The sequence below is a fragment of the Ascaphus truei genome, chromosome 3 (assembly GCF_040206685.1).
Source record: "Ascaphus truei isolate aAscTru1 chromosome 3, aAscTru1.hap1, whole genome shotgun sequence".
NCBI classification, from domain to species: Eukaryota; Metazoa; Chordata; class Amphibia; order Anura; family Ascaphidae; genus Ascaphus; species Ascaphus truei.
Window position 1 is genome coordinate 364,757,742 of NC_134485.1, and position 22,013 is coordinate 364,779,754.

General features: G+C 44.7%; 1 protein-coding gene across 1 annotated transcript in view; it reads left to right on the forward strand.

Annotated features, from left to right (window-relative positions):
- Positions 1–22,013, forward strand: part of STARD13 (StAR related lipid transfer domain containing 13) — a 375,955-nt gene that overhangs the window by 128,873 nt on the left and 225,069 nt on the right. The gene's annotated exons all lie outside the window — the stretch shown is intronic.

A 22,013-nucleotide genomic window follows, 5' to 3' on the forward strand; every position in this document is an offset into this window, starting at 1 on the left:
GCATTGTACCTGTCCTCTGCTTCAGTTTGAGGGTTTAGCACCGGAGTCAAGAGCCACGGCCTAATTCCGTATCCTGAGTCACCTATAATGAATGGAGCACACATAAGCTGACATTAGTGATCAAATTGTACAATGCCAACATTCCTAAATCAACATGTGTTTTGTGTTAGAACATGTAAATATGTACTCACCCAGCAGCCAACCAGGTTCAAAATGTCCCTCTTCGAACGCATGGAAGACTGAAGAGTTCCTCAGGATAGAGGAATCGTGACTGGAACCAGGGAACTTGGGTACCACATGCATTATCCTCATCGTGGCATCACATACCACCTGTACATTGAGTGAATGGTAGTGCTTCCGATTGCGGTACACATGCTCACTCTGACTAGGTGCAATCAAAGCAACATGTGTGCAATCGATTGCACCCAGCACAGATGGTATCCCTGCTATATTATAAAAGCCAGTCCTGACTTCCAGCCACTCTGTTGCCTCTGTAGGAAAATGAATATAATTCCTAGCGCGTCTATTGAGTGCATAGAGAAACTGGGTCAAGGCCCGCGAGAATGTAGATTGCGAGACCCCGCCCACTATGCCCACAGTTGTCTGGTATGACGCGGAAGCAAGATAATGTAATGAGCACAGCATTTTAACAAGCCCAGGGACTGCACGACCTCTGGCTGTGAAAAAATCTAAATCCCCCCTTATCTCCTCATAAAGAGCTAAGATTGCTGCTGAACTCAAACGATAGCGACTTACAATCTCCTCCTCACTCATCCCATCTAACAGGGTTCTCTCCCTGTACAGACGCGGACGAGGCACAAGTTGTCTCCTCTGTCTTCTCCTCTGATCTCCTGTCCCTCTACCTGTCCCTCGGCCTGTCCCTCTCCCTGTCCCTGTCGTATCCGCGTCACTGTCACTGTCCCTCGGTGTGTCCCTACCTTGCCCTATATCATTCTCTTGATCAGCAAGCATGTCATAGAAAAGAATGTTCCTGCGTCTCCTAAACATTCGCAACATTTTGAAATGAGTAGCTGTGAATGAGCAGGTAATGTGCGTCCTTTAAATAGGTATGTGATGATGTCAGGTGACATAGTAAAATGCAAGGTGTTACATTAACATAATAAAGTACTTCTGTGGCAAGCTGTGTGCACTTGTTGTTCTAAGTATTTGTTGTGTGTATTCTGCAGGGAATGATGATATTTGGCAATGATGTGACGTGAAGCTTTGTACAAAGATTGCTTGCAAATAAATAGTTGCATGTGCAATGCATGTAACTTGTGAACGCAAGAGTCAGTCATGTAATGAGACAAAAAGGCTGAGATTGACGTGGGAAAAGTTTTGTGTAACATGTGTAATTATCCATGTTATTGTGACATGTTGGCAACAATGAATAGTCGTGTGCATATGCATGCATTTGTGTAAGGAGGATAGTTGGTATAGAATGAGTTTACAAGGTGTCCCAATGATGAATTACTGTACATGTGTGTATAAGTTAGGTTGAAGTGCTTGTAATGCAACGGTTACAATGTAAACATGCAATGTGATTGAGCGTCCAATAAGTGACGTCATGAAAATAGGGAGGACCCAAAAGTATATGTAAACATGAGAAGACAGATGTACATGAACGTTTAAAGATGCGTGTCACATTACAAGCATTGTGTAATGTAAAGGAAGATGAATATACTGTGTATGTGTGACATGTGTGACATGTGTAACATCATGTAAATAATTGTCGCTGAGTTGAGTAAAATGTGTGATATGATGTGAGGTTCTCCTTTAAGAGTGTAGTATAGTATTTTCCCTTGCCACATCATCACATGATGAGTAATGTGACCCGCAAATGCTGAAAACATGTAAAAGTCGAATGTTATGCAAATAAGACACATCAGCTGTGACACAATGCAGGGAATGCCCCCACACTGTAATGCAAATCCCCCTTGTATTGTGAGCAATGAAACGTAAACAGTACTATACTGTTATACGTCCCCGCTCCATTGACTTCCATTGATGTACAGAAGATTTTTTTTTTCTAAGTGCCGTTCCGGCAGCCTTAGCGATCGTTCTCCCGTCCAAAATGCCAACTTTAGTTGGCGGGAGAAATCGGCCATAACATCTCAATTTCGTAGTGCCGATCAGCCCCGATAAGCTGTTTTTTTTTGTTGAATCCAGCCGATTTAAAAAAGTGGCGATCAGTGTCGAAAACAGGCTTATCGGCAGGCGACTGGCCATAACCAAATTATCGGCTCCGAAACCTGGCGATATGAAGCACTTATCGGCGCTTACTGAATCTCAAACCCAATTTTGGCTATAACATGGCCATATTTCCCTTATCAACGCTTACTGCATGAGGCCCTCAGTGTTTATTAAAAGTTATTTCAGTGTGTTTTACATTCGGAACCGATGTCCAAACAGGCTGCCGATGCAAACCCATAGGCACCGGTATGTCTGCTAGACAACGGAGTTCAAAGCAGTCAGGGGATGCCCAGAAGTGTGAACGGCATTTGGTTAGTGGGGAAAGGCGGAGTACTAGGTCCAGAGATCAATGGCAATTCTCCGGCATAGCACTTGTTCTGCCAGACCTAGGGGCGCCTGCCCAGCGGGTGGCATTGGGATAGCTGGGGGGAGATGTGGCAGGCTTGCGCATGTCTCTTGGCTATTTCAAATTTGCAGCGGACCCGGCTTTTCTACCCAGCTTAGCTCTAATTGGCTGCTTGAGAAAGTTCCCACGCTCTGATTGGCTGTCCGGCCTGCTTCTATTTTGTGAATGAAGCAGAGAATACTATGAGCCGTGAGCCAATCAGATTATGTGCCCCCCTTGAGTCAGAGTCGAAAGAGCACGGGAAGGCTTTTCAAAGATGCTTTGTTTGTAATAGCAAAGCAACGGCTTCAATTTCAAGCCTGAAAAGTCTGCCCACCAGAGACTAAGTCCAGCATTTTGCGCCCAAGTTCTCACAATCAAACGTAGCGGACGTGGCTGGGATTTTATGCCAATTTGAGTTCCAGGAGATTTGGGCTGACTCGCGGTCAGGAGGGACCATGTTCTCAGAAGAGAATGTAGCAGTGGCATATGGAATTTTATGTCGATTTGAGTTCCAGGAGATTACGGGCTAAGTCCCGGTCAGGGTAAAACTCTCCCATAGAGTTCCCTGCACCTAGGAAAGTCTAGTTTTCAACCCCAGACCCAAAGTACGTGTCTTTTCTTCTGTATTTTGTGTCTCATTGTGTGTAAGCACATTTATGCCGAATAAATTACAATTTATTTCTCTACCTTGCTTTGCTGAATGAATAATCCTGGTAAAAAAGGTGTAAATAACCTGGTCTCCCGTGAAAACGTCGCCGGAGGATGATGCCGGAGAAGGAAAGGGCCGAGGCCCCATACTGGTCCCTGTACCGAGCCCAGCAAACATCCAAACTGGTTCTGCTTAAAGTGAGGAGGAGAATTGAATGTGTGATACGGTATTTAATAGGAAGCCAGGAGAGGGACTTCAGCAGGAGAGACGCTGAGACAGATTTAGGAGAGACTAAAGTGATTCTAGCAGCAGCGTTTAGGATAGATTGAAGGGGAGACAGGTGAGAGGCAGGAAGACTGGACAGCAGAAGGTTACAATAGTTGAGACGGGAGAGGATGAGGGCCAGCGTTAGTGTTTTAGCAATAGAGCAACAGAGGAATGGGCTTATCTTTGCCATGTTGCCCCCTAGGCAGCATGCTTGTGATACTGGGGGCATGATAGTGCTGCTAACAGTTATGTAGAAGGGCGCAGTAGAGAAAGGCTTGGGAGGTCCTTTTTGACATGATAAGCTTGAATTGGCGGAAGGCCATCCAGGATGATATACAGTAGCGGAGTGACATTCAGAGACTTTGGTCTGTACAGCAGGTGTAAGGTCAGGGGTTGAAAAATACATGTGTGTGTCATCAGCATAGAGGTGAAATTTGAACCCAAGGTATGTGATAAGGTCACTTAAAGAGAGAGTGTAAAGAGAAAAGAGAAGAGGTCCCAAGACAGACCACCTGGGGTACACTCCCCAAGAGATCGATAGAGAACTAGGATGTGTTAACAAATGAGACACTGAAAATACGATGGGAGAGGTAAGAGGAAATCCAGGATAGAGCTTTGCTGCAGATACCAAGAGTATGAAGAATATGAAGGTGAAGATGTGATGCACAGTATCAAAGGCTGCAGAGAGGTTGAGCAATATGAGCAGAGTATAATGACCTGTGTCTTTGGCAGCATGTAGGTCATTAGTTAATTTAATGAGGGCTGTTTCTGTGGAGTGAGCAGTGTGGAGACCAGATTGTAGAGAAGAGAATAGGAGGTGAAAAAATGAAGCAAGTGAGAGAATAAAAAGAGTTTAGAGGCAAAAGGCAGGTTTGAGAAAGGATGATAGTTATAGAGATAGGTAGGGTCAAGTATGCTGTTTTTGAGTAATGGTATAACTGTTGCATGTTTGAAGGAGAGATAGGTGCCAGAGTAGAGGGAGGAGTGTAAAATATGTGTGAGCATTGGGATTAGAGTAGGAGCAAAAGGTTTGAGGAGATGAGAGGGAATGGTGTCAAGAGGGCAAGTGGTAGAGGGAGAAGAGGAGATCAGTAGCGGCACATTCTCCTCTGTGACAGCGGAAAAAGAGCTGAGGAAGGCAGGAGGATTGGTTGAAGAGGTGTAGAATGTGAGGTGGATACAGAGAGAATGTCTTGACGTATAGAATCCACCTTTTTCTTGAAATAGTCAGCAAATTCCTGAGGTGAAATGGAAGAAGAATAACAGGTAACAGATAGTGATCTGAGTAGAGAGTCAAAGAGAGAGAAGAGTTGGTGTGGGTTAGACTTGTGCTTGTTGATTAGTGAAGAAAAGTAGGTTTGTTTAGGCTGGGAGAGGGCAGAGTTGAAACAGGATAGGATAAATTCGTAGTGTAGGATGTCTGCGAGAGTGTGAGATTTCCTCCAGAGACGTTCAGCGGAACAAATGGAGGAACGCAACATGTGTGGGTGGCAATTTAGCCAGGGTCTGGGATTAGGAGGGCGAAAATGGCAGAGAGAAAGGAGAAGAGAAAAAGGGCCTCCTACATATTGCTGCCCCTGCAATATTCCCATCCGTTTGAGCTATAAACTGTAAAAAATAATTACTTTAGTAATATAAAGATACATTGTAGCTGCTGAGTTACCCTGACTGAAGGATTAATTTAAACTGACAGGCGGCCATTTTGTTAGGCACACAATCAGGATTTTTACAGATTTATAACAGGAGCAGCAAACAATTGCCAGTTTAAGTAATAATTTAAAATTATACATTGTCCAATGCTTTACATTGAAAAATCAGAAAAAAGGAAAGAGAAAAATGGGGGAAAGTATTATTGTTGCTTTAAAAGCAGCCAATGTATGCTTCCTGATTGCCAGTTCAATGTTCCTTGTACAAACAAATAAGGACATGTGAGACACGCGAGACACACGATCACGTGAGACAGTGGAGTTTCCCAGTATCTGGGTTAGTTTAATGCTAGAGCTGCTGCCCTGAAGGGCAGGGTTGTGGGTTCTAATACTTTTGGGTCTGATACTGGTACCATCTTCATCACAAGGGTCTTTAGACTGATTTGTTTTAAGGATATACTAAAGCAGCAGTGCGCAAACTGGGGGCGCGAGACTGCCGGCGGGGGGGCGCGGGGTTTACAGAAGTCCCGCACGCTTCCCGGAGGCACTTAAATTAAGTGCCGGGGGAGCTGCAGGGCCTTTGTAAACCTTTACTTACCTTGGCTCCGGCGGCTTCTTCATGCGTCGCCATGGCAACGCGGCGTCAAAATGACGTCATGTGACGTCACATTGCTATGGCAACGTAATATCATGACCCCGGAGCGCAGGTAAGAGGGGGTTAGGGGGGGCGCGGGAGTGAGGGGACTGCTGGCTGACCCCCCTGTACTAAAGGATATATTTTAAAACGTGGGGCTAATTTAAATACTTTGTACAGACATTAGCATATCTCCCTGTGTATAGCATATCATACCTGAGGTATGTTCCTTTTTCAGCACAGGCATCTCTTTAATTTTATTTGGAGGGAGGTTTAAGGGGACATATATATATAACTGGAGATACTAGTAAGTTAGGAAGTCCCCCTCCGAGCTGGCAGGTCATTTCACTTGTAAAACAAGTACAAATCAGGTGGTTTGTCACTTTTGATAGATTTGTAATAGAAAATATCAAATTTTTTCACACATTTCATATCATGACTTCTGAACATGCCAAAACGTGCGATTTAGCAATGACAAATTCAAAGCTACTCGAATAGGCCCCCAAGTCTGTTAGGATCTTAAGAGAGGAGTCCAATAATCTTCCCTTTTAAATGCCACACTGCGGCCACTTAAAAAAATGTCCCACATTAAAGAGGGCCTCTTTACATTGTAGTGGAACTTTACCAGAAAATCATTTGATAATTGTTTGATTTAAGGACATAGAACAGGCCATGTATTTCCGAGCTGCTCTTTGATGTTTGTCACTCTACTTTTTAGAGATGAGGGGGTGGTATTTATGTCGCGTAATTATTTTGAGACCAGCTGTATTTATTAGTTAGTATCTAGGATGCGAAAAAGAGAGTATTATCCAGGAAGGAGAAAGAGGCAATCCTGGCTTCTGTGATTGCACTAAGAATATATGTGTGATGCTGGGAATTGAGAAGAGATCAAGGAAAATCAAGGCGCACAGTCACAGCATGTGGTTTGAGGTTTCATTAAAATGGGAACATTGAAAAATGAGAAGGGAGGGCTTAGAAAACTGTAAGAGGTTAGAGCATAAAAAGAGACTGATGGGGAATGGTGGAATAACATTTAATACAAAGTGTCCCACATTTTTAATATTGGTAAAATATTTGCGTAAAGGTACAACTGGTTTAAATAAATAACACACTCCTTCTTCCAATAGAAAAAAAAACATGCTTTTGACTCCATTAACAGGCATACAGTATGACAACATTTAGCAAATTTCTATCAATAATACCCAAGGCTGTGTACATTTATAATACAACTATTGTCATGAAAAACTTTCAAACAGAGAAGAATTCCTATTCAATAGGGCTTTATTTTTATGTAAAGTTTCCCAGGCATATTTAACTGACTTACAATGGAATTCACAAAGTCCACAAATTGAATGTCATATCTGAACTAAACAGAGATGCTTGTTTGGATTTTAATTTGACAGTCGGCTTTGAGAAGGGTTTTGGAAAGAATTATGCCTAAGGCAGAGACTTGAATGTACTTGGAGGAAGATTTGTATCTGCTTCAAGAAAAATACAATTGTATTATTATCAAGGAGACCAACTAATTGTCATTAACCAATAGTCTTATAATGACATGCTACCAAGTCAAAGTAATGTATACCTTTTATATGATGATTTAAAAAGTCTGTCCATGGCACTGTAAGTAATGTATTGTATGTCTTTATTTATATAGCGCCATTAATGTACATAGCGCTTCACAGCAGTAATACATGTGGTAATCAAATAAATAACAGATAATATAAATAACAGATCATGGGAATAAGTGCTTTAGACATAAAAGTAACATTTCGGAATAGGAGTCCCTGCCCCGAGGAGCTTACAGTCTAATTGGTAGGTAGGGAGAACGTACAGAGACAGTAGGAGGGAGTTCTGGTAAGTGCGTCTGCAGGGGGCCAAGCTTTATGTATCATGTGTTCAGAATAGCCACAGTGCTATTCATAAGCTTCTTTAAGGAAGTGTGTCTTAAGGTGGGTCTTAAAGGTGGATAGAGAGGGTGCTAGTCGGGTACTGAGGGGAAGGGCATTCCAGAGGTGAGGGGTAGTCAATGAAAAAGGTTTAAGGCGGGAGAGGGCTTTAGATACAAAGGGGGTAGAAAGAAGACTTCCTTGAGAAGAACGCAAGAGTCTGGATGGTGCATAACGAGAAATTAGGGCTGAGATGTAAGGAGGGGCAGAAGAGTGTAAAGCTTTAAAAGTGAGGAGAAGAATGGAGTGTGAGATGCGGGATTTGATTGGAAGCCAGGAGAGGGATTTCAGGAGGGGTGATGCTGAGACAGATCTAGGAAAGAGTAGAGTGATTCTGGCAGCAGCGTTAAGGATAGATTGTAGGGGAGACAGGTGAGAGGCAGGAAGGCCGGACAGCAGGAGGTTACAGTAATCAAGACGGGAGAGAATGAGGGCCTGAGTCAGAGTTTTAGCAGTCGAGCAACAGATGAAAGGGCGTATCTTTGTTATATTGCGGAGGAAAAAGCGACAGGTTTTAGAAATGTTTTGAATGTGAGGGGCAAATGTGAGAGAGGAGTCGAATGTGACCCCAAGGCAGCGTGCTTGGGCTACTGGGTGAATGATCGTAGTTCCAACAGTAATGTGGAAGGAGGTAGTAGGGACAGGTTTGGGAGGAAGTATGAGGAGCTCTGTTTTAGCCATGTTGAGTTTAAGGCGGAGGATGGCCATCCAGGATGATATAGCAGAGAGACATTCAGAAACTTTGTTTTGTACAGCAGGTGTAAGGTCGGGTGTTGAGAAATATATTTGTGTGTCGTCAGCATAGAGGTGATAATTAAACCCAAAAGAGGTTATTAGGTCACCTAGAGAGAGTGTGTACAGAGAAAAGAGAAGAGGTCCCAGGATATAGCCCTGGGGTACCCCACAGAGAGATCAATAGAGGAGGAGGAGGTGTTAGCAGAAGAGACACTGAAAGTACGATGGGAGAGGTAGGATGAGATCCAGGATAGAGCTTTGTTCCGAATGCCAAGAGTATGGAGAATGTGAAGGAGAAGAGGGTGGTCCACGGTGTCAAATGCTGCAGAGAGGTCGAGTAATATGAGCAGAGTGTAATGACCTCTGTCTTTGGCAGCATGGAGGTCGTCAGTTATTTTAGTGAGGGCTGTTTCCGTGGAGTGAGCAGTGCGGAAGCCAGATTGTAGAGGGTCTAGGAGAGAATAGGTGTTGAGAAAATGGAGCAAGCGAGCGAAAACAAGACGTTCAAGGAGTTTAGAGGCAAAAGGCAGGAGGGAGACAGGCCGATAGTTAGAAAGACAGGTAGGGTCAAGCTTGCTGTTTTTGAGTAATGGTATGACTGTTGCATGTTTGAAGGAGGATGGAAAGGTTCCAGAGCAGAGGGAGGAGTTAAAAATGTGTGTGAGCGTAGGGATTATAGTAGGAGCAAGAGGTTATAGGAGATGGGAGGGAATGGGGTCAAGAGGGCATGTGGTAGAGGGAGAAGAGGCGATCAACAGCGACACATCCTCCTCTGAGACAGTGGAAAAAGAGTCAAGGAAGGCAGGAGGAGAGTTAGGAAGAGGTGTAGGATGGGAGGAAGAAACAGAGGGGATGTTCTGACGTATGGATTCCACCTTTCCCTTAAAATAGTCAGCAAAGTCCTGAGTGGAGATGGAGGAAGGAGAGGCAACTGAGGGTGGTTTGAGTAGAGTATCAAAGACAGAGAACAGTCGGCGTGGGTTAGACTTGTGCGTGTTGATTAGTGAAGAAAATTAGGCTTGTTTAGCTTGTGAGAGGGCAGAGTTGAAACAGGATAGCATAAATTTGTAGTGAAGGAAGTCTGCGAGAGTATGAGATTTCCTCCAGAGGTGTTCAGAGGAACGAGTGGAGGAACGCAGCATGCGCGTGTGGGAATTTAACCAGGGTCTAGGGTTAAAAGGGCGAGTGCGGCAGAGAGAAAGCGGGGCATGTAGATCAAGAGAGGAGGACAAGACAGAGTTGTAGTTCCTGACCAGGTTGTCAGGGTCTGTAGCAGAGCTTAGAGAGGAGAGGGAGGAGTGTAAAGTGGACTCAAAGTCAGGTAAGTGAATAGAGCGCTGGTTTCTGCAGAACCGGGGGGTAGATGGAGGTGGAGAAGGGGTGAAGCGAGATAGAGAGAATGAGATGAGGTGATGGTCAGAGAGAGGAAAAGGGGAAATGGAGAAATCAGAGAGAGAGAAGTTTTTAGTGAAAACCAGGTCTAAGTAGTGGCCATCCTTGTGGGTGCTGGCTGCAGTCCACTGTTGAAGGCCAAAAGAAGAGGTTAGAGAAAGAAAGCGGGAAGCCCAAGGGAGAGAGGGGTCATCAATGTGGCAATTGAAGTCCCCAAGGAGAAGAACAGGGCAGTCTGAGGAGAGAAAGAAAGAGAGCCAGGATTCAAAGTGAGAGAGAAAGGCAGAAGGGGGATGAGTAGAGGTAGGTGGGCGAAAGATGACAGCCACGTGGACAGGGAGAGGAGAGAAGATCTGGACAGTGTGAACCTCAAAGGAGGGAAAGGCAAGAGAGGGGGGAATAGGAAGAGTTCGGTAACGGAAGAGAGAGGAGAGCAGGAGCCCCACACCTCCACCCCTGCCATCAGGGCGTGGAGTGTGGGAGAAAGAAAGGCCACCATAAGAGAGGGCAGCTTCTGTAGTAGCTTCCAAACATGACATATAGTTCTGTAAAAGAATATAGCTTGGATTTGCCATTGCATGAGCCTGCATATCTTTCTTCTATTTCATGACACCCCCGCCCCTCCCCCACCCACCTTGAAATAAATCAAACCCTGAGTAATGATTTTTGTGGCAGGGACTTACACAAAGACTTCTGTAGGCTCATGAAGTTCAAAATTATTGGGTCCCTACTTGAATTTATTACATAACAATGACACAAATTTAACATATACACCTCTTTACGGCTGAGTGTGGAAGCCTAGAGATATTTATAACAACATTTACAAAATAGATGTAGCCAAGCCACCTATGGCTACTAACCTGCCCTACTCCTGGCAGTAAGCCCTGGTAAAAGCAGGCCTACCAGTAGTCAGTATAGGTTTTAGCCACTCACTGGTGCTGCACTTGAGTGTCAGTGGGAGGTGCTGACATCAGGCCTGAGCATGTCCAATCACGGGACAGACCTGATACCCTCTTCCTGGCTGTACTTAAGGGCGGTGCCGCCCCAAATTTAGCAGTGCCTCTACCCCTTTGAGAGAGGCAGGTCACACAGCCAAGAAAATAGGAAAAAGAAAGGGAACTGGGCGCTTCTATAATGTGCAGTGAAAAGGTGTGCTTGACTATTGGGTCTTCTATGGTCCTCTTCCCTCTGGGGGAGAGTGAGTGTGGACCATACACCTGCCTCTGCTAGAGGGGCAGGGAAGAGTTGGGACTGCTGCGGGTGCCCTTGGCCTGTAGTGAAGGTCCAGGGACCATCCTTCAGTGGTTAGCGGAGAGTGGGACTGCATTGGACAGAAGATTGCTGTGTACTGCTGTTGGTGTACAGACAATAAACCGTTCCTGTTATTGTACCTCCGGCCCGGTGTGTGATCTTACTGGGGGAGAGAGGTCACCGGTTCTACCGTGGGAGATCATCTTTAGTTCCCTGGAGCCTACGGCAGATGGAGGCACTGCGCTATTAAAGATATGTAGGGCATGAACCCCAGAAGCCTAGTCCTGTGTCCCCACAACCATCGGCGGACGACTCAGCCCTCCTGTTACCAACAGGTATCATGCACCACACCACCAGTAATGGTAGAATTTCCCAGAGCGTGGGTGGAACACTGTTACATATATACAAAACTTTTACATGAGTAAGCGACCAATGTAAAGTTGGTTCTTTCTTAGTCCAGTAAACAGATGCTGCTGCTGCTTACTCAGGATTCGTGGGAGTTTCGACATACATTGACTTAATAGTCGTAAGCAATGACGATTTCAATTCACCTAAAACAAATGGTGTGGTTGGGGTTGTGGTTGACCTGGTGGTGGCCATGGAGACTAATACTGTAGGTGTTAAAAAGGTATAAGGAGTTGTCAAATGTAAACAGCAGCAGTGGTGCTTATCCCCCAGCAGCAGTAGCCTTTCATTAGAAAAATAAAACAGAAAAGCAAATTTTAACATCATCATCTTCCTCGTCATCACATTCACTTGGTCATGTGTTGCTGCCCTCCAACTCAGTTGGCTAATGTTAGGTGGATACAAGCACATACAGTACTAGATGTAAGGGTTCCAGTCCAAGCTTTGGCTGGAACCCTCTCTTATCTGGCTGCTGTGGACATCTGATGGTTATTGGCAGCCTGCTTTATTGGCTGCACCTGTTCCAGGGCTTAAATAGCAGCCAGTGACTCCCAGCCCCCAAGCATTGTATGCATTTAGCTGTGTTCCTGGCCACCCTGGGCTCTAGTTCCTGAGCCTTCTAGTTCCTGTGGCTTCCCCATTCCTGAGCCTTCTGTGTGGCTTGCCTGTTGCTGTGGCCGTGACCCCGACCTCGCTGCCTTCTGCCTGCCCTGACCTTTTGCCTGTCGCCTGGATTCTGTAACTCTGCCGCCAGCCGTGACCCCTGCTTCCATACCGACTACGGATACTCTTACAGGGCCCTGGTCGGTTTATTTGCATCCATACCTAAGCCCTGCGGGTCCACTTCCTGTTCGGAGACAAGCACTGTCACACTAGGTAATCATTTTCCATAAAACATTCACCAGAAAAACATTAGCAGGAATAGTGTCATACACTTCCACTTCTCGCATGCTCTGCCCCACACCCCCATCCAGGTACACCCATGTAGAATGGCAGCTTCCAACTGTCCCTTCAACTGGCAAAGTTTGTCCAGGAAAATTGTTGTCAGGCTTCACCACCGTTGAGCGTACGAGAGTAACCGGTTGCACCTCAGTCCCTCATTCCCAGGATAATTTTTCTTCCCACTGTGACTGACTTCAAGTGGTCATCCCTGTTATCTTTCATCCTAGTTACCACAAAGGCAGCTGGGGGGAGTTTGTGAGGGGTGATCCCCTCCAAATGCAGATGCTGCTTTTCTTTTCTCTGGCAGAGTGAAAATGCTCCACATGGTTACACACAAAATACTGGTGGGCATGGGGGGGTATCTATCCCCCCCTCCCCCAGTACGTGGGCTGACTACCTTTTAAAAGCATGAGAATGGTTAGCCAGATATTCATCTGCTAACTCTCCAGCCTCCCTGAATGAGATGGGGTTCCTATCCAGCACCAACTCTTTCATGCCAGTCTGGCACAGCTGTAGAAACAGCTGATCTTTCAGGGACTCAAAACTGATAATCTTCAGGTATGTAAATAGCTGCATCAGCACTTCAGCAAAGCAATCAGCAGCACCCATCTGCAAGGTTCTAAACTTCTAGCATGGGTATTGTATTGTATGTATGTCTTTATTTATATAGCGCCATTAATGTACATAGCGCTTCACAGTAGTAATACATGTGATAATCAAATAAATAACAGAGCATGGGAATAAGTGCTTTAGACATAAAAGTAACATTAAGGAAGAGGAGTCCCTGCCCCGAGGAGCTTACAGTCTAATTGGTAGGTAGGGAGAACGTACAGAGACAGTAGGAGGGAGTTCTGGTAAGTGCGTCTGCAGGGGGCCAAGCTATATGTATCATGTGTTCAGAATATTCACAGTGCTATTCATATGCTTCTTTAAGCAAGTGGGTGATTGGGTGATATTAAACCACCTCAGCAGGGCAGCTTTGATGGCAACATAATTCCTGTCTAGGTGGACTGGAATGCCAGCAAATACTTCTAGAGTACTACCTGTAGGTTCTCAAAATCACAGTAAAAGGTATCAAGGTCCCCATCTTTTTACATGGTAGGAAAATGCATGGTTCGGGTAGACTGGCCTCTGCTACTGGGTAGGGAGGTCTCCCTCCAGAGTCTGGCAAATATCAGCTGGTATCCTTGTTCTGCTTCACACTCTGCTGCTTCTCTTTAAGCAGCCTTCTACCTTTATCCCTTTGTAACTTGTCTCTGTCTCATGCTGATGCTCTGCAGCTTGTAGCTCTACCTCACACTCAGCTTGTCACTCTGCAGCCTTTCACAGCTCATGCTGTAGTGTAGAGGGAGCTGCAGCTCCCAACTAAGCGATTTCTATACCAAAACAAATTTCCCTAGCCAATTCCAATCTGGCTTTCGTCCCAAACACTCCACCGTATCTACCCTGCTAAAAGTTTGCAATGAAATCCAGTGTGGAATGGAACGGGGACAACTCACTGGTGCAGTATTCCTAGATTTTGCAAAGGCTTTTGACACAGTTGATCATGCTATCCTGCTTAACAAACTCCAGAGCTCTGGAATAGGGAAGCATGCTTTAAACTGGTTTCAGTCCTACCTATCAGGAAGATCCCAACATGTGTCCATCTCAGGCTCTAACTCCAACCCCCTGGATATCACCTGTGGTGTCCCGCAAGGCTCTGTTCTGGGCCCCTACTCTTCTCAGTGTTCATTAATGATCTTCCCACAGCTTGTAAGGAAGCCTCAATACACATGTATGCAGATGACACAATCCTATATGCACACAGCCATAGCCTCTCTGACCTTCAACACATACTTCAGTCTGACTTTTTGAGACTCGAAAACTGGATTTCTCAAAACAAACTGTTTTTAAACACTGACAAGACTGTAACAATGGTATTTGGGACCAAGACTAAATTTGTAAAGCTTCCAGTGACTGAGCTCCTGATTAGAACCAACGCTAACACCACCTTAACACATGTCACTAGTTTTAAATACTTGGGCTTATGGTTTGACTCCCACTTAACATTCGGGATGCACATTGATACCCTTGACAACAAGACCTACGCCAAACTAGGGGTACTTTACAGGAACAAATCCTCCCTAAGTCTCCTGGTCAGAAAGCGTATCGCACAGCAGATGCTAATGCCAATTATTGACTATGGAGACATAGTATATGACTCGGCACCTCAAACCCACCTTAGCAAACTTGACACCCTCTACAATTAAATTTGTCATTTTGTTCTCCAATGCAACTACAACACACATCACTGCGAAATGCTCAAAGAACTAGATTGGTCAACACTAGAGTCTAGGCGCAAAGTTCACCTTTCCTGTCTTGCCTTTAAATTCTTCATGGGCAAGCTACCCAGCTACCTGAACAAGCCCCTCACCCCTACCACTTGCAGCACTTATCACCTGAGATCAGAATCCAAAAGACTGTTCATGGTCCCAAGGCTCAACAAAGTATCCGGACGTTCCTCCTTCTCCTACCATGCACCCCAAAACTGGAACAACCTACCAAAGACTCTCACATCCACCACCAGTTTAAGTTCTTTCAAATCTAAGGCTGTCTCACATTTTAACCTGGTCTGTAACTGTTTCATACGCTCATAATATATATTTTCTTTAACTGTGCACGCAATGTCTTGTATATAATGTATACCCTGTTCATTTATGTAACTGTACTTGTAACCATGTATTATTTGTTTTACTCTGTGCCCAGGACATACTTGAAAACGAGAGGTAACTCTCAATGTATTACTTCCTGGTAAAATATTTTATAAATAAATAAAATAAATGCAGCCACATCGCAGAGTCTGCTTGTCACAGGTGCTTTGGGGCATGTATGCATGTAAATGTATGAGGAATTGTGATGATTAGGACTGCTGGAATCCTGGGTCTCTTGCCCCTTGGGCAATTTCCTGGGCAAAATCACTCTTTCTGCCCTACTTCATAGCTCATTCTGGCATAGGTCACAATTCTGGTGTGCATTACTCTGCAACAATGCTTGTATAAGCTCCTCTTTTGCTCTCCCCACTGTAGGAATACTTCTCTCCTCACACTGAGACATGAGGGCTTAATTTGTCTGTATTTTGTACATACAATACAAGCATCACCCCTACTGATGCCTCATGGGCATTTGCAAACCCTAAGAGGCCCAGATACACTAAGCTCCATTCGGCTATTTAACCATGTTTAACCATATTTTGTTAGAAGCAGTTAAAATTGAGCAATTGTATTATACTAGTTAAGTATATACTTTGTATTTGCTGTTATCTGTTTTGCTTTTTAGGATTATACTACTATTTTCTAATAATATTCATTAGTCCTCAGCTTTAGGTAATGACAAATTTATTTTGAACATTTATCAACGTAGTCCTTTATGCAATTTGATATTTTATTTTATATTTATCTATAATATTGTCTCTTCAACTGTATGTTTCTTTTATGTTATTTATTGTTCACCTCCTTTTGAGTATAGTTACCTAAGTAACATCAAGGGTTCACATTTTTGATGGCTTTTTTTTGTAGCTGACATTAGGGCTATATATTCCTCATGCTTTATCATTGCACTGATGTCCTTGAAAAAGGTCCTATACAGAATCAAAACATTGTTTCAATGTTCACTTTTTCTTTTTTCATATAGACCTGTGAATGACAATGTATTCAAAGTATATCATCATCATCTTCATCTCTTGTGGATCCACTGCTAGATTAAGGCCTCCCCAATGATCTTCCAGGTACTGCGGTTGCAAGCCTCTCTTCTCCACGTTACTCCAACAAATTTTCTGATTGAATCCGCCCAGGTTACTTTTGGTCATCGTCTTGGTCTTTTCATTTCCTTTGCAATTCAGTCGAGTACAATCTTTTTCCAATGATGGTAATGTCTTCTTGTGACATGTCCAGCTCAGTGCCATTTTAATTTCCTCACACTTTTGATGATGTCACAGACTTTTGTTTGGTTTCAAAAAATTCATTATTTTTCCTGTCTCTTTGGCTAATACCCAGCATACATCTTTCCATGCTTCTTTGAGTTGTCGGAAGCTTCTGAATTAGCTTTGCATTTAGGGTCCAAATATCACATCCATACTTGTGCACTGACAGAATACAGAGGTTGAAAACTTTCTTCTTGAGGCACATTTGGAAATTCCCTTGAACTATGGTCTTGTTTCTTCCAAATGCACGCTATCCCATCTTCATTCACTTATTGATTTAATTCAAAAGGTTCCCATACATTGCTACATGAGTGACACAAAACTCACCAGCGGGAGCTGACACCATTGTGTCTGGATTGGCCACACATGGAAAAGGAGCAATAACGCCTGTAGTCTTCAACTTCTTTTATTTCATTTAGTTCGATCTTTGCAGAGTTGACAAGTTTGCTGAAATCACTTTGGTCATGCTAAGATTAATTTGGAGGCCCACTTTCTTACTTGGTTTGGCGAGTTCTCCGATTTGTTGCTGGAGCTCTTCTGGACGTGTCAAAATACCAATGCTACTGTATCTGCAAATTGTAGGTGACTTAAGTATACACTGTTGAATTTTGTATTTTTTATTATCCCTTTTTCTTCCCAATTTAATGTCTTGAAGCGTTACAGTGAAAAGCTTTGGTAACATGGTGTCTCCCTGTGTCACTCCTTTGGTGATCCTTACCTTGCTTGTATCGTCATGTAATCCATGTAATTCATGTAATGGTTGACGTTACATTCTTGTAAATGTTATTTATAATATCAATGTACCCTTTGTCAACATTTTGTCTTAATGCATTTAGAACCGCTGTCATGTAAACAGAATCAAATGCTTTTTCCTAATCTACGAATCCTAAAATGAATGGTAGATCGTATTCATTACTTTAAGAAATCACTTCTTGTACGACTTGAATGTGCTCAATTGTGTTTGTTGCAAACAATTAGTGACTATCTACTGTACGTAAACATCTTTAAATGATTAGCAGTAGATTGATAGGTCTGTAGTTGTTGAGGTCTCCTTTTTTGTGGATAAGGATAACTGCTGTATGGCATTGCTCCATTGTTCTGGAACGTTCCTGTTCTTTAATCAGCATCTAAAGAGTTTTGCAGGATTTTCTCTACTTATTCTCCAGCTTCTTCCAAGATTTCAGTTATAATTTCATTTTTCCCGGAAATCTTCCCATGCATCATGGATTTTAGCACTTTTGACACTTCTTTTGGAAGGACGCATACTACATCATTGGTGGTTTCTCCTCGCTCGTCCTCTGCTGGATTGTACTGTGTTATATGTATTCTTTTACAATTTCATGTACAAGTCCTCACCTCTCTTTATGACAAGTGCACAGTCTTTTATTTTTGATGCATTGTCTTGTTTGTGTGTGTACCTTTCCCACTTTAACTGGGTATATTGTTCAAGCTTTCATAGTATGGTTAAACCTACCAGTACAAGTGCTACTATACATCTTCCTGAATACTTGCTGCCATTTTCTTGCCACTTTGAGGCAGTGAGATAAGAATGTGAGGGAAGGTTTTGAAGTGTATATATATACTTCAAACCTCACAAGCCCCTCTATTTCCCCCCTCTCCCATGTCTTTCTCTCCCCTTCGTCACACTCCCTCCTCCTCAATCACCCCCCTCCAGCCTCGCATGTATTTATCTCCCCTGCCTCTCACTATTACTCTCTCTTTTCCTCACTCACTCCCTCCCTCACCCTCTCTCTCCTCTTACTCACCCCCACCTTCTGTCAATTACCCCACTCTCACTCAATCCCCCACCACAAAATACATAACAACCCCCCATTCCATATTAAAAAGACCCCCACTCCCCCCCATTCCATATGAAAAAGACACTCAATCCCCCCATTTGATATTAGAAAGACCCCTACTTCCCACCCATTCCATGTTAAAAAGATCCCCACTCCCCCAATACATATAAAAAGACCCCCACTCCCCCCAATACATATAAAAAGACCCTCTCTCCCCCCAATACATATAAAAAGACCCTCTCTCCACCTCAATACATATAATAAGACCTCCACTCCTCCCCAATACATATAAAAAGACCCCCACTCCCTCCCAAAACATATAAAATGACCCCCACTTCCCCCCAACACATATAAAAAAGACCCCCACTCCCCCTCAATACATATGAAAAGAACCCCACTCCCCCCAATACACACAAAAGACCCACACACCCTCCCAAAACATATAAAAAGACCCCTGCCTCCCTACTACATATAAAAAAATAGACTTACCTTGGGGATGGTCAGACTGGGCCTGGTGGCTGCAGGGGTTCGGCGGCCATGCTGGAAGTTGGGGCCGACCTCTCTGGTCAGGCCAGGTCCAGCTGCTGGTCGCGGCCAGACCCCGGCTCTCCATCAGCTGCAGGCCTCCTCACTATGTGTCCCACGCCGAGCTTCCAATGTCAGCGCACACTGGAAGCTGAGGCCCAGCTTTCTTCCGGCGCTGACGTCAGAGGGGCCCATTGCGCGCCGTCAGAGGTTGGTAGCTTGGCGTGGGACACATAGTGTGGAAGAGGCCTGCATCTGATGGAGAGCAGGGGCAGTGTTGCAGCGCTGGCCGCCGGGCCTCCCACAGTCACCGAGACACTTGTCTCTTCTGTCCCCCCTTGTCGGCGATCCTGCCCTCATTGCCAGGGAGAAACAGAAGATCCAGTTGTTTTAATGAGAAAGTTAAATCAGGGCCAGCTTGATGGCAGTGCCATCGGTGCAGGAGCACCAAGCCCTGCGCTTGCAGATTCCCCACGCTCTTCCCCACAACATTTAAACTGAATGCCGGTGGAAGAATACAGGGCCTCTGTAAGTGCAACTTACCTTCTCTCCGGACCTGTAAGCTTCTCGTCCTCCTCCGCATCTCCAGCATCTTCTCTGTGTGATGACGTGTTGCCATGACAATGCAACATCACATAATAATAATGCCACAACATCATTACAATGCGACAATGAAGAGAAGGTAAAAGACCCTGTTCTCTACCCGGCACGAGCCCCGCCAAACTCCCAGCCGGCCCTGGCTCACAGTATATTGCACCAAAGTTGACTCTTACGTGGCTTTGTCGTGATGTATGAAACAAAGTGAACCAGTTCCTTTATTTTGACATAATATACAGTTCTAGTAGCTGTATTAATCGTGGAGAATTGTAGTTTTTTTGTAGGCTGTGATACATTTTATGGGACGAACATTGGGGCTCTTCAGTGATGAAATTGTAATGAACAGAGCTCATAGGTTTTTTTTCTTTCATGTGTACTTATGAGGGTTCAAAACATTGTTACAATATAAATTCATCCATGAAGAAATCTAATGTTGGTCCCCTAAAAGGTGTCACAACCAGTAGTGCATCTTTCATTTGACACTGGTGTTCAAGAATAGCATCATTCTTCCCATTACATTTATTTTAGTAACTGGTTTAATGCATAGATTTCTTGGCCTCTTTCTCTTCATTACTGTAATCATTGTTAACATTTAATTAAGGGATGCTATGCCATTCTCTGAAGCCATTTATTATGGCTCAAAGCTTTTCTAAAGAGCGGTAAAAGGAGAACGAGGGTGGTGCAGATTAATTAATGTAAGATTCCATTTTTATTGCCATGACTAATGGCTTATTACTGCAATTTTCTTTGTGTTTAATGCCTCCTTCCATGCGACCTCACTTTCACTAAGAGAACCAGTAATAATGAAACCTTAAACAATTTATTACCAGTAATTTTTACTGATTTTCATCATGTACAAAAGTGCATTAACTAGAGTTGTAATACATGGTAGTAGGAGGAAGATAATACTTAAGGAGTAATTCATCAAGCTTTTTTTACAAGCTGTTACTGCTCAGCAGTATGTGTTGATAAATTGCACTATTGTAGTCTCATAGTTATGTGGTTAGTTAAAAATGCAAAAGCTCAAGAGTTAAACAAAAAAAGTTAAGAAAAAACCCAAGCACAGATGTCGCCAGACTTACTGTCCTGGTGGCCCTGGAATAAAAACGAGAAACCCACGCAGCCCCCCCCCCCCCTGTCCCCCGGCCACAAAGAGAGCAAGTCTTGCGGCCCAGAAGGGATAATGCTGCAGGGATCCCATGCTTTTTAATGGGACCCCGCAGCATTAATCCTTCGCTTGATGGTCTATCAGGGAGAGAATACTGCTGCTCACAGTTCAGAAGAGCTGCACAGCCGTGTCCGGTTCCTGTCTGTAGCCACCTCTACCCTCTGGATCCGTGTCTCCGCTTAAGGTAAGAGATGCAGGGCTGTATTTCTATCCCCCGGATGATGCATATGCCCTTATATGGGGCTCCGCATCATGAGAGGGAGCTGTATGGCCATATTTGGTCATCTACATTATCGTAGGGGTGAACAGTGTCCCCCGTCCTGCCCCTTGATGATGTAAATGACCAAATATGGCCATACACTACCGACACACTTTATTAAAGTGTGGCCGGTACCGCAAGCCGGGAGATTTCCCGGCTTGCTTGTGGCTGCCCCTCGGCGTGCCGCGCGTCATAGACGTGCGGTCACGCGTCTTCGGGAGCCTGCGCCCCCTGCACGCGCGTCCAGGGCTCCCCGAGGGAGGCAGGGGGTTCCGGGGGACCCGGCGGACCCGGTAGCGGTAGGGAGAGCGCCCCGATCGGAGGGCGCTCTTCCGCTGCTTCGGCGCGCGCCCGTCACACTCGGGCGCGCGCCAGGCTACTGCTGCGGCCAAGAACGGGCAAATGCTCGAATAAACTTGGCCGCAGCAGTATAGCTCTCCCTCATGATGTGGAGCCCCATATAAAGGCATCTACATAATCCAGGGGGAGGGAAATACAGGCAGGGGCAGCTGCAGACAGGGACCAGACACGGCTGCGCAGCTTATCTAAAAGGTTGGTAGAGAGATTTCTCTCCCAGAAAATGGCCCAAAAGGATTAACACTGCGGGGTCCCATACAGAAGCATGAAATCTCACAGCATTAATCCTTCTGGGCAGCTTACTGTCCTTGGAGCTGCGAGATCTGAAGCCGCACTGGCACAGTGAAAAGCGTGGCACAGAGGACAGTAAGTCTGCTTACATTTTACAATGTGAGATAAAGAAAGGGTCAGCATCAAACCTCAGTCTTGTCTTCCATGAGAAATTGACGAGAGAGAGCGTCTGCCTTTACGTTTTTAGACCCTGGTAAATAGGAAATAATTAAATTGAAGTGACCATCGGGCTCGTCGCAACCTTAAGCGACGTGCACCTTCAATGTAGAGCAGATTCTTATGATCAGTCAGAATAGTAACAGGAAATCAGTGCCCTCAAGTAAATGTCTCCATTCCTCCAAGGCCATTTTGATGGCCAATAGTTCCCGGTTGCCAACGTCATAATTTTGTTCGGCGGGTGAGAACTTCTTGGGAAAGAAGGCACAAGGGAGTAGTTTGGCTTGTGGAGTCTTCCTTTGGGACAACACTGCTCCGGCATCAGAGGCGTCCACCTCAAGGGTAAAGGTAACCCTGGATCAGGATGAACAAGCACAGGAGCTGATACAAAGGCTGTTTTCAGCTTCTCGAAAGCATGGATGGCTGCACGAGACCACAGTGCTGGCTCAGCTCCA